We start from the raw sequence: 12,238 nt of genomic DNA, 5'->3' as shown, positions 1-12,238 counted from the left end.
ATATAGCCCAGTCACAAAATAACACACATGGCATGCACTCAATGACAAGTGGGTATTAACCCAAATGCTCAGAATACCCAAGAAACAATTCACAGACCATATGAAGCCAAGAAGAAGGAAGACCAAAATGTAGATGCTTCAGTCCTTCTTAGAAGGGAGAACAAAATACTCAAGGGAGGAAATGCAGGGACAGAGAGTGGAGCAGGAACTGAAGGAAAGGCCATCCAGAGACTGCCCCTCCTCTTACAGCTTCTTGAAGGGAGCTATGTACATAGCTGTGGTGGGGAGGTCTATAATGATGGACTTGAATATTAAGCAAGCCTCCATCATTAGAGGCTCAAATAGAACCTGGTAATAACCAGCTATCACTTAATATTTCTAGGAATATAGATCAAACTCACTGTGTTTTTCTGAAGCAATTCTAGCAGGAATTCTTAGTCAATAGCGCAGGTTGCTTGCTGTCAAAGATCACAGTAAAGATATTCATTATTGGATCCTGCTTCAAAATATTGACCAAAGTATAGCCAGAGGGCTGGAGAGTTGATAGAAAAGTGGCATTCCTTTTGTCCTAAGGAGTAATGCTATAAACAGAGCTTCTTCCTGCGGTGTGTAGCACACAGAATTCATTAGAAACTAATAGACTATCCACAGTAATTACGGCTGACAACAGACTTTTGAGCTTCCAAGTTTGCATCAAGAGAAACTGGCTACAAATGTGAAGTCCCCCTGTAGCCGTCTATTGTCTTATGTGTATAACATCTCTGGATGTGTGTTATGTCTGGTTTTGAGGTATGTGAATGGAAGTGTGTCCTCAGAGGCCAGAAACACTGAATCCCCATTGAATTGGAGGTACAGGTAGTTGTGAGCAGCTTAATATAGCTTCTGGGAGCTGAACTTGGGTCCTGAGCAAGTATAGCATGGGCTCTTAGACACTAAGTTATCTCTGAAGCCCAGCACATTTATTTTAAGGTTACTGGCCTGTTCATGATTCACATTTAGAGCCAACAAGGAACAATGACCCTTATCCAGAAATTTCCCCACTTGAGTGTTACTTAAGTATATTCATAGCATTAACAGAGGGTTCTGTCCCATCTGTGTATTTAGAGACTTTTACAGATGTTGAGTTGTTAAATGAATGAACTATGGTAGACATTGTTAATTTTTCCCTATTTCCTTTAATAAAATAGATTTCAATTATTTCCCGGTGTGTTGTACTAAAATGATTTGCTCTCCTTACCGTATAAACATTTATGGCGACCATGTGACAGTTCAGTCAAAGGGAAAACACTTTTTCTAAATAAAGGATGAAGTACATTTTTCTATTATTTCCACTGTTACCAGAATTCTTAGGGTCAGAGTCTTAACCCTGGCAGCTCTAACAGGCTAGTCTTGGCTTCCTGCCTTCAACAAGCCATTTAAATATACAAGTGACAGGGAAAAGGGAAAACAAGATATTTATCCAATGTGGTTACACTGGAAAGAGGAACAAAGTTCAGTGAAACACCCCTGCCTATTTCTGGGTCTTGACATGATGTTTAGATCTAGATAATAGTAGACATCAGATATACCTAGCTAAAAGGTCCTAGTTAAGGTGCCTACCATCATTGTTTGAACACCGGCATTGTCTCTAAAGGAGTCTGACAAATCGTCAGAAGTCTGTGAAATCTATTTCAAGACCTAAACTTCCCCTCTGGATAGAATTAGACACTCAACCATTTCCTTCTCACAGCATGCGACTTCTGAAGGAACCCCAACTTCTTGGAGTCCATTGTCTCAATATTCTAATAACCAGAGGAAAGGAAACAAGTGTCTCTAGAGTATCTCCTTTATCCCTGCCATGATGGTGATACTGCCTAGACACTAAACATAGTGTCTGGAGTTACAACAGCCAAGTTATGACCATGTGCATTGATGATCACTGTTGAAGAATGCAGAGCTGTAAACAGGAAATGGGAGGTCTTCACAGCTTCTCAGATCTTCAAGCTTGCTTGCCTGACCTGACCTCTTTGCTTATAACAAATGGAGCTCACTCAAAAAAGTCTTCTGAGGGCTCTTGGTAAATGAACACATTATGGTTTTGTTTTTAATTCTGTTTTATTTATATGTATGAGAATTTTGCCTGCACGTATGTTTGCACACCATGTATGCCCTGGTTCTAATTGGGGCCAGAAGAAAGTGCAGAGCCACTGGACCTGTACTTAAGACAGTTATGAGTTAGTTTGCAGGTGCAGAGACTCTGTGTAACTTTTGTTCTCTGCAAGAACAGCAAACGCTCTAAACTTCTGGGTCTTCTCTCCAACCCCAATGCATTCTTAACAATCTACTCATTCTCATAATCTCCAGGGTGAAGGCATCTGCACCTTATCGGACCCAGAGATCCAGGGATGTCAGCTTCAGCCCCATGCTTTAAGAAGAGCTGATATTTTCTTCCTCTCCTCTTTTTAAAAAACTTATTAGGGGTTGGGGATTTAGCTCAGCGGTAGAGCACTTGCCTAGCAAGCACAAGGCCCTGGGTTCAGTCCCCAGCTCCGAAAAAAAGAAAAAGAAAAAGAAAAAAAAATTATTAGAATACATTAATTAGACAAAACTGCAGCTCCCATCCTGAGATTATATAACATGTTCATGTTGAAATTTGAGTGTATTTATTCATCCTCCTGTTTCATAGCCAAAGCGAGCGATCAGTATTCATGAGACTTTTCCATAATGTTCTTTTCCTTGCCCTCCTCCATGTGGCTTTTAGTAAAATATCCTAAGCAGATAACCCACTGCTCCTAAGCACTTTCCCAATTTGAGAGGTCGTTATGCATTCATGGTGAAGAACAGCATTCTTTAAGTAAGCTATGGTTCTTGCCTCTGTTTTCCCATTATTGATTGCTTAAGACAGAACAATCACTTTACAGTTCTAGCTGTATTTTCATGTCTTAAAAGTGGGAGGTATACACATGTCTACCTCATGCACTGAGAAGAAAACTGAAGAAAGTGTATAGGATACTATGACTCAGTTTTTCCAAGAAGAGTTAACCTTTAAATGAAGATACATTTTAGAATTCCTCCTTCAGATGAGAGTGATCTAACCTTCATCCCAACCTTGACATTGAATAAATGGGCTAAAGAGATGGAAGTTGTGTATTAGCAGCAGGGAAGGACTGTGGAGGGAGAACTCAGGGCAGAAACTTAAAAAAATTATAACGTATGATAAAAAGACTGAGTTTATTTACGGTCACATTTATAAATATTTGTGCAAATCCACTTTAATACTTACTTTAGTTTTAGGACTACAATGAACATGATAAATGGCATGACTTCATAGTACTGAATTTTTTCATTAATCACTATCACTTATGAGAAAAATGAACATATAGATAATCATTTCAGATACTTGTGTTTCCTAATTTTATTGCTATATTATTACCCCAAACAAAACTAGAAAGGCACCTTTAAGTGTTTCTTAACATTTTTAGAATGCCTCCATGGTCCAAAACACCTTGTATGTGCTATATAATTTAGTTCACCTACTAGACACTGTTGGTTGTCTCCAAAATTAAAAATTAAATTAAAAATAAAAACTAAACAATGTGTTCAGTTATGCTCTCATTTTGAGTAGAGTTGGAATTTTAAGTCTTGCCATGGAAAAGCCTCTAGATTTTCCAGTAGAATTGTTAGCAGAAGACAAAACAGCGCATGTCTTAATTTTTTTCCAAAGCAAAATATTGAGTGCCCATTGTGTTAAGGGGCTAGGAATCCTTTCATAATAGGAGAAACATCCAGAGTAAAGAAAAAGGAAAGTAATATAAAATGTACTTAGAGGCTTTAGGTGAAGACAGATATCTGTAAGTCAAACATTGAATAAGCATTAACAGAGTCACCTATGCAAAACATATCTATGATCAAGCAAAGACAGCCTAAAAGCAAGCTGTGTGATAGCAGTAGGAATATTTATTTAGTAAATATTATTCAGTTAAAAGTTACTAAGTGGTCCCTGTCCTTTTGCTGTTTTCCAACTTGATTTCATCTTCCAAGGCAAAGGAGGACCACTGGCATGAAGAACATTGTTATATACTGTAATGTGCTGATGACTTAAATAAACCGCCATTACTGTCAGTTTAATAAAACTCTTAAGTCACACATAACATAGGAATGGAGGTTTTTTTTTAAGACAGTATCTATAAGAGATGGTGTATCTCAAATTGGCATCAAAGTAAGAGTCTGATCAGTATTTGTTCTTAAGGCTCACAAAATATCCCTGTTGAAGAAGTGAAGAGGCCACTCTTTGACATTACAATATCTTCTAGGGTCCCAGGTCAGTGCTAGCATGGGCACTAGCTGAGGATGAATGATGTTTATAAAACATACTGATTGGTTGTCCCATTTTAAACAATCCTTTTTATTGTTCCGTGTTACACATCGAAATCTTATCTAAAATATTTTAAAGCCTTTCAACATTATAATAAACTAAAGGCGACATTCAATGTGGATAAGGCATGGTCTGTGCTACCACTGCAGGCCATGCTGATGTTCATGTTCCGTAGTACCACTGGAGGGCATGTGCATGTCCAAGGCCTATGTTCTTACCAGAGGCCATGTGGAAGCCCATGGTCAGTGCTGTTATGGGTAAGGATGCTTTTTTTTTTTCAGTGCCATCAATGACCACAAGCTCATAATTGAGAATGAGAGCCATTGGAGGCTTCAGTGAAGGCAGCCCTACACCTACCCCCCACCCCCCCCACACACAAAGAAACTGTCTAGACAGGAAGCTATTAAAGAGAGCCCTTATAAATTGTGAAATTGATGCTGAAGTATAACTCTTCACAATTGATGGCTTCTCTCAGGGGTGGGGTGGTGAGGAAGGACTCAATTATCTTTAAGGGACTGGCCCCTGGGAGTCTGGCCATGCTCCCATGAGTATATGGGCAACACAAATTGGACTTGTGTGATTACTTTTTCTTTTTTCCCCCTTTCTTTGCGCAGGGCACAGGAGTGACAGGGTGAGCCTGGGAGAAATGGGAAGTGAGTGTGATCAGGACTTACTGTATGAAATTCCTAAGGAAGCAATAATATGTTAAAATAGGAATAATGTGTATATTAATCTTCTGGTTTGATTTTTAAGGGCCGAGTCTCACTCTATAAGTCAGGCTAGCCTAGCATTAAGTACTAGAACTTACTGTGTACCCCAGGCTAACCTAGACGTACCCGTCACACTATCTGAGTATTCCAACTATGGGGATGGAGATTTGGGTCATAGGTTAAGAACACTGGCTGCTCTTCTAGAGATCCTTGGTACAATTTCAAGCAATGGCAGAACACAACCATCTGTAACTCCACTTCCAGGGAATTTAATGCCCTTCTATGCCTTTCACGGGGTGACAGTCATGCATACCATACACACACATGCAGGCAGGCAACATCCATTAAGCAGAGAGAGAGAGAGAGAGAGAGAGAGAGAGAGAGAGAGAGAGAGAGAGAGACTTTTTAAGGATGTCTTTTACATCTGTGAGACCTCCAAGAGAAAGAAACCTCCAGCTTCACTGTGTTAAAAAAAAAGTCAGTTTACAAAGAAAGAGAGTACTACTCTAATCAAAGAGTCTCATCAAGGCAAAAAAAAAAAAATGACTCTTGATTCTTGATCATGAGGTTATGATGCCCACTAAAATGGAAAAGCAAACACACTTGATTTTTATTCTGACACAGGTAAGAATTGTGCCTTTTTTCAATTCACTGATTGGCGTCTAGCCTCACATAATTTTGGGGTTAGCTACTCTCTCTCTCTCTCTCTCTCTCTCTCTCTCTCTCTCACCCTCCCTCCCTCCCCTCTCTCCTCTCTTCTTTCACTCAGACAAGGTCTCACTGTATAGCCCTGCTCACAGAAATGAACTTGCTTCTGCCTCCCAAATCCTGGGATTAAAGGTGTGTACCACCCACCAGCCCTAAATTGCCCAACTACCCCAGAACTACCTTTCAAACTGGAGCCTCTAGACCAACCTAGAACTGCAGGTACAAACTCTTTTTTCATCCCATACTGCTACCAGTTATGGAATGGACATACTTTGAAGAGATAGCTGCATTGTGCTCATTTGATTATCACTGGCTTTAGTCAATACATGAAAACAGCCTGCGTGCCCTTTAACTTGTGAGTGGATTTAAACTAAAACAGACCTGTGGTACATATATGCCTGATGAAGCATGAGATCATGTTATTTATGACAACATGAAAGAAACTGGAGATAATTCTACTTGGTAAAAATAAAGCAGTATTAGGTATCGCATAACATTAAATTATACGAGGCAAGAGAAACCAAATCCACTTGGAAAAGACATCACATCACCACTGCTTGCTGAAGATATGACCATTATTACACAGTTTCATTCTTATGTAGTTTATAAGTACATAGCAGGTGAGAGAAGAATGCGTATTGCCTGATTGTGGGCAGAGAGGGAGATAGGAGAATGGGAAAATGTTAATAAATGGATACTAACTTGAAGCTGGACTACAGAATGATGGTACCTTCCAGTATAGATGATCATACACAGACATATGTATGTTTGAATATAGGTAGGGATTTTGTCATATTTCAAAAAGCAATAGAAGAACTTTGACTCTGTTCTAAAAGAAAATCATTGCAAGTGAGGAGATTAAAAGTTTGTGGGGGCCAGAGGTACTAGCCACCTGCAGTGGAATTATTTGCTAATCATGGTGGGGCTGAACTGTGCTACATGCCCAAGACCTACCTATACATGATAAAACCAGCTAAGACCCCAGCCTGGTAGACAGAATGGATCATGATGATGCTCCAGACGATGTTTCTACAACTATGACCGTGCAAGCATCCCTAAGTGGACTCCATGGGTTTAAAAACAAAACACAAGGTAAATGTGGGAGAAAAATAGAGAAGAGATTGTTGGGGCAAGATTGAGGGGTGGATTTGATCAATACACAGTGTACACATGTATGCAGTCCTCAAACAATAAAAATAAGTAAACAAAAAAAGTAGATAGCTTTAGGGACAGATTTGTTAAACTTGATTGAACAATGTATGCATGTATGTATGAATGTAACTATCATATGGTTCCCCAATTAAGTTATACAATTTTGTGTTTTTATGTATCAGTGAAAATAAGATGCATGTGTGCACATCCCTGTGTCCGTGTGTCCATCGTGTATGTGTGTGTGTGTATGTGTTTATGTGTATGTGTTTATGTGTATGTGTGTGTGTGTATGTGTGTGTGTATGTGAGTGTATGTATGTGTGTGTGTATGTGTGTGTGTGTGTGTGTGTGTGTGTGTGTGTGTGTGTGTATGCCCGTGCATGTGAGGTATGCAGACCACTACTGTGGAACTAAGCTCCATCTACAACCCTTAAACCCAGACTTCATTAATTGTTCTCAAGCATCTGAATCTAAGAAATTATATGCAAATTTATTAATATACCTAAAAACCTCTTCCCTGAGGATTTCAGGAAACTCAGATCTGTGTATTCTCAAACCTCAGAAAGTTTTAGAAAAATAAACTGAGGCAGCCCAGAGTAGTAAAGTCAACACCTACCGCTAACACATCGACAATTTTACATACATTTTAGTAAACGGGTTGTTATTTGAACATTGTCATCAGAAGTATATATACAGTCAAGGTTTGTTCTGTCCTATCCAGGTGACCTTCAGTAAATTATCCTTCTGTGAATTTACAGCATGGTAAATTCAGTTGTAGCTGTTGTCATCTGTGCTTTGAAACTTCACAACCATCTGCTTTTAAAGTTTCACCTCTAATTTATCTTCAGTTTGACCATAACACTCGAATTGAAAGGCTTATGTTTCTCACCTTCAGTGACTGCTCAATTCAAGACAAATAGTAACAATTATAGAAGGCATTTTTTTTTTGGAAAAAGAGGCAGCAACTACCCAGATTACAGATTGAACTTAAGGTCTTAGACACTCATGAGTATTGGGAGTTGTAGTTAACATTTATTGAACATTAGCTGCAAGTCAGAATTTTGCTGCTGGTTCAATGAAAATGGACTCATCTGACACACAGACTCTGTGATATGTATACTCCCATTTATACATGGAAGAACGGAAGGACTGATATTCAAGGACCAGGATGATATATATATATATATATATATGTGTGTGTGTGTGTAAATATATATATATATGTGTGTGTAAATATATATATATGTGTGTGTGTAAATATATATGTATGTGTGTAAATATATATATGTGTGTGTGTGTGCGTGTGTGCGTGTGTGTGTAAATATATATATATATATACATAATTTGTTGCTATATGCAATTTTTGCCATCTTCAGTTTCTGAGTATATTGATGTAATTTTGTCATCCACTTCCCTTCAGTTCTCATTGTGTCAAATAATATTGAAATAATATTGGGTGTTGCATCTCCCAGCTTCCTCTTCGCTTAGTTAGTTAGTTAGTTAGTTAGTTAGTTAGTTAGTTAGTTAGTTATCCTTCTGTAACACATTTGGTGTTCATTCTCAGGTAAAGTGCCATGAGCCATTTGAGATCACTGAAAGGCCTGCTGTAGAAGCGGGAAGAGGCCAAATCTCCTCCGGAGTGAACGAAAGAAAAGAAAAGAAACAAACAAAACCCAACCGCACCACTGAGAACAGCTAGAAGGTGAACCATCTCCAATAGAGGTGTCTTGTTTTTAATCCCATGACTCCAAAGTGCCTACAGTGAGGAGAAAAAGCTGAAGTTCAGTCATGGGAAGCTCATCTCTGGAGAGAAAGCTCAACTGGCAACTCCAGCTGCCTGCCCCTATCCTAGTTATTTGCTGCTATGTGTCAACTGGGTTTGATGCTATCTCTGCCAGTCGCTCTTTGTTCTCTTGTGTGGAAGCCTCACCTGATAGAGTGTCTGCTCTGCTCTGGAGTCTCTGTATCAAGAAGAAACTAACTACCTTAATAGCAAGAAGTTCCCAGTTGATGTCTGATGCATGTTTTGGACACTCAATTAGATGCTATCTATCTATCTATCTATCTATCTATCTATCTATCTATCTATCTATCTAGCCATCTACTTACCTATAATCATTTATGTTTGCCATATACATCTTCCTATCTAATATATTCATATTTACCTATGTATGCATATCTATGTATCTATTTATCTATCTAATATCCATTTATATCTATCACCTATCTATCTATCTATCTATCTATCTATCTATCTATCTGTCTGTCTGTCTATCTAGCCATCCTTCCACCTATCTATCTACCTATCTACCTGCCTGCTTCCTGCTATTTATTCTTTAACTTTGGCTTGCTGTATGTCATAGTTTCAACTGCCATCCTAACCTAGTGTCACTTGGTAGAAGGTAGCTTCAATTGAAGAACTACCTGGATCAGATTGGCCTATAGCCTTGTCTGTGGGCATTTTCATATCTACTAATGGATATAAGAGGTCACAGCCCACTGTGGATCATGCTGTGTTGTGGCAAGTGGTCCTGAGTATATGAAAAACCTAGCCGAGCATGCCAGTAAGGCAAGGCAGTAAACAATATTCCTGTGTGGTCTCTGCTTTAGTTTCTGCCTCTGGGTTTCTTTCTTGTATCTCCACCGTCATTTTCCTCCATGAAAGGCTATAACAGGCTAAAGTAAACCCTTCTTCCTCAAGTTGCTTTTTGTCATAATATTATACAAGCAACATAAAACTAAGACATTATGTACTTAATAAACTCAATTATTCCATGGCCAAACCATGACTGTTGTAGACTATCCTCCAGACAGAATAACAACAGAAATATCCTCTCCCCTTGAACAATTACAATCTTCCCCCTCTCTTTCATCATTAGTCCTCAGACTCACACACAAAACAGCCCACAAAAGCAAAATAGAAATCTTTCAAATACGTGCAATGATACTCTAGTTTATGGTCCTCACACTGTGATTCATCGAACTTTTCCTCCAGGGTGAGAAATACAGCTTGTTATCTCATTTTCCTGGTCTTCCTGAGGACAGTTGCTTCTTATTCCAATGAACTATTTTGAATAACAAGATTCCAACAAAGTTCAGGGGCTCCTCCCCAGGATCTTCATCCTAACCCTTGCCACAATCTGGGATATCTAAGCCAAAGTACTAAGAATCTCAGGGTGGCCATATTATCAAGGTTGTCTCCTCTGTCCCTCATTGGTATCTTCCTTTTGACACTAATGGGCTATTCTGGTTATTTTGTAGCTGATTCATGAGTATAAAAGGTAGGAAATTTATTCAGAACCTCAGCAAAGAGAGGTTTTTGGGGTTTTTGTTTGTTTTGTTTTGTTTTTTGACTTTGGTAATGTTCAAACGTAATTAAACAGACTTTCTGTTACTACTGTTTTATATGTCAACTCATATATAAATGATAGAATATGCTTTTGATTGACCCTCCAGAAACTTCAACTTCAAGCCTGTTTCACTTTCTTCTCTAGGTTTTAATAGCACCAGTGTGGAATTCATAAGGATCAGATCTGTGCTATTCCTTTCTTCTTATATGTTTATTTTCTCCTGAAAGATTTGAATATTGGCTCAGCTTTCATTACCAACAAATCCAAATAAAATATCTTACTTTATTCATTAGGCACTTCTCTTTTAGTATAATTCTATAAGAAAATGAAATGATGCCTTTATTGATAAGCTGAAAATACCTACCTTGTCTGATCTTTTTCTGATCTTTTCCCCTTGAGATTCCTTTTCTGGTACTCACAGTAGAGTGCTCCTCTCCTCGGTAGTTGCTTAGTTTTTTTTTTTTTTGCATTTTTTTTATATATTTTTTTTTATTATTAACTTGAGTATTTCTTATATACATTTCGAGTGTTATTCCTTTCCCGGTTTCGGGCAAACATCCCTCCCCTCCCTTCCTTATGGGTGTTCCCCTCCCCACCTCCCCCATTGCCGCCCTCCCCCAAAGTCTAGTTCACTGGGGGTTCAGTCTTAGCAGGACCCAGGGCTTCCCCTTCCACTGGTGCTCTTACTAGGATATTCATTGCTACCTATGAGGTCAGAGTCCAGGGTCAGTCCATGTATAGTCTTTGGGTAGTGGCTTAGTCCCTGGAAGCTCTGTTTGGTTGGCATTGCTGTACATATGGGGTCTCGAGCTCCTTCAAGCTCTTCCAGTTCTTTCTCTGATTCCTTCAACGGGGGTCCTGTTCTCAGTTCAGTGGTTTCCTGCTGGCATACGCCTCTGTATTTGCTGTATTCTGGCTGTGTCTCTCAGGAGCGATATGCATTCACTTTTTGATCATCCGTCTTGAGTTTCATTTGTTCTAGGCATCTAGGGTAATTCGAGCATTTGGGCTAATAGCCACTTATCAATGAGTACATACCATGTATGTCTTTCTGTGATTGGGTTAGCTCACTCAAGATGATATTTTCCAGTTCCAACCATTTGCCTACTTAATTTCATAAAGTCATTGTTTTTTGATAGCTGAGTAATATTCCATTGTGTAGATGTACCACATTTTCTGTATCCATTCCTCTGTTGAAGGGCATCTGGGTTCTTTCCAGCTTCTGGCTATTATAAATAAGGCTGCGATGAACATAGTGGAGCACGTGTCTTTTTTATATGTTGGGGCATCTTTTGGGTATATGCCCAGGAGAGGTATAGCTGGATCCTCAGGCAGTTCAATGTCCAATTTTCTGAGGAACCTCCAGACTGATTTCCAGAATGGTTGTACCAGTCTGCAATCCCACCAACAATGGAGGAGTGTTCCCCTTTCTCCACATCCTCGCCAGCATTTGCTGTCACCTGAGTTTTTGATCTTAGTCATTCTCACTGGTGTGAGGTGAAATCTCAGGGTTGTTTTGATTTGCATTTCCTTATGACTAACGATGTTGAACATTTCTTTAGGTGTTTCTCGCCATTCGGTATTCCTCAGCTGTGAATTCTTTGTTTAGCTCTGAACCCCATTTTTTAATAGGGTTATTTGTCTCCCTGCGTCTAACTTCTTGAGTTCTTTGTATATTTTGGATATAAGCCCTCTATCTGTTGTAGGATTGGTAAAGATCTTTTCCCAATCTGTTGGTTGTCGTTTTGTCCCTAACCACAGTGTCCTTTGCCTTACAGAAGCTTTGCAGTTTTATGAGATCCCATTTGTCGATTCTTGATCTTAAAGCATAAGCCATTGGTGTTTTGTTCAGGAAATTTTTTCCAGTGCCCATGTGTTCCAAATGCTTCCCTAGTTTTTCTTCTATTAGTTTGAGTGTATCTGGTTTGATGTGAAGGTCCTTTATCCACTTGGACTTAAGCTTTG

The sequence above is a fragment of the Rattus rattus genome, chromosome 4 (assembly GCF_011064425.1).
Source record: "Rattus rattus isolate New Zealand chromosome 4, Rrattus_CSIRO_v1, whole genome shotgun sequence".
NCBI classification, from domain to species: domain Eukaryota; kingdom Metazoa; phylum Chordata; class Mammalia; order Rodentia; family Muridae; genus Rattus; species Rattus rattus.
Note: the sequence above shows the minus strand (reverse complement) of the source record.